The sequence below is a fragment of the Scophthalmus maximus genome, chromosome 2, assembly GCF_022379125.1.
Source record: "Scophthalmus maximus strain ysfricsl-2021 chromosome 2, ASM2237912v1, whole genome shotgun sequence".
Classification (NCBI taxonomy): domain Eukaryota; kingdom Metazoa; phylum Chordata; class Actinopteri; order Pleuronectiformes; family Scophthalmidae; genus Scophthalmus; species Scophthalmus maximus.
Window position 1 is genome coordinate 5,010,006 of NC_061516.1, and position 1,562 is coordinate 5,011,567.

Consider the following 1,562-nt stretch of genomic DNA (forward strand, 5'->3'; position numbering starts at 1 on the left):
CACACACGCTCGTACACACATTGTAAGTCCCTGTAGAAAATCAGCTGATGGGGCCCCCCTTCATGAGTATGTGTGTTTCTTTTAATGCCCAAGCAGCCTCTTAAGGCAATTATTCTTGGAAAGAGTGTCTGTTTGCAGAACTTAAATCATACTCTTACAGTAATCCCCTCATTTCCCTTTCAACAACATGTGGCAAACAGCTTGTTGCCTTTGCCTCGCTGACAGGGAAACCAAAACAACACAAAGGGACACAGGGAAAGGGAAGATTATTGCTATTATTTGCTTGAACTCGCTTCCTCTGTCTGGTTTTTCTGGTTGCCCTGAATATGCAGATAAGTTACCCCAGTGTGTTGAGCTGTATCAGTCAAAGGACATAACGTCAAAAGCACTGACAACAAGAACTTAAACGGAAATCCTCATTATCAGAGTTGCCTTTTACACTAAGTGCAGCACCTCTGTCAAACTTGACAGGAGAATGGCTATGAATGGTAATCTCCATCAGTCCATAAATACTGGTTATCAACAACTCCCACTGCCTCAGAGAGTAAATACTCTCACTTGAGAGTTCTAAACCACACACTGACCCTGAGCTTGTTTTGGCTTATGGCATCATCAATGAACATAAAAGTCTTTCAGCAGAATCCTAATTTTTTTAAGACCACTGTTTGATTTCTGGACCATGTGCCATTACGCAAACATGTCTTTACTGGATGTCTGTCTGACATTTAAAGAAGTGATAAAGACACACTTACTTTAATGTCAGATCTGTACTTGAGATAATTAACATAATGAACATTTGTCATTAAAACTGTGCAAAATTCATCCATGTTTAAGCTTGACTATCTGATCAACATGGATGTTACAAAAATAGGATTAAGAGCTATATCTGACCACTGGATGTACATGTCCTATTTTGAGCATTGGTTCATTCAATTTTTGTAGTTTGCTGTGTGTCTTATCTTGTAACGCTTGTTTCTTTTATGTACAGTTTATCGTTTGTTTGAAGTTGGTGTTTTGTTTTATTCATTGATACAAAATTGAAGCCGCTACCTTGGCCAGGACTCCTTCGCAAAAGAGTTTTTTTTTTTATTTCAATGCGAATATTCCCAGGCTCCGAATTCTGAGATATGATGGAATAATAAAAACAAAAACAAAGCAAAAAACTCTCATATCTAGTCAATTACATTAGTTTGTCTGAGATACTGAAAAAGGATTTAATAACACTCATTTTGAGTTCTTTTGTAGAATTAAAACGAATACCACCCTGCTACTGCCTTATTGTGTGGAGGTCATGTGTTTCCGGTCTAGGGTGGAGCTCCGCAGCTCCAGCAGTCTGCAGCCACCCCCTTCTCATAACACAGAAGACCTTTTAATTTAATTTTATTGTATTTGATTTATTTATTCATTTTTCGTTATGGCTTTCATTGTCTCTTCTGCATATATATATATATATATATTGCACTATACTACTGACTATTCTGCTCAGTTTTCAAAGTGTATTTTTATGAGAAATGTTTAATGCTCATAAGATTTGTATTCTGAAATATTGAATGAAAAAGAGT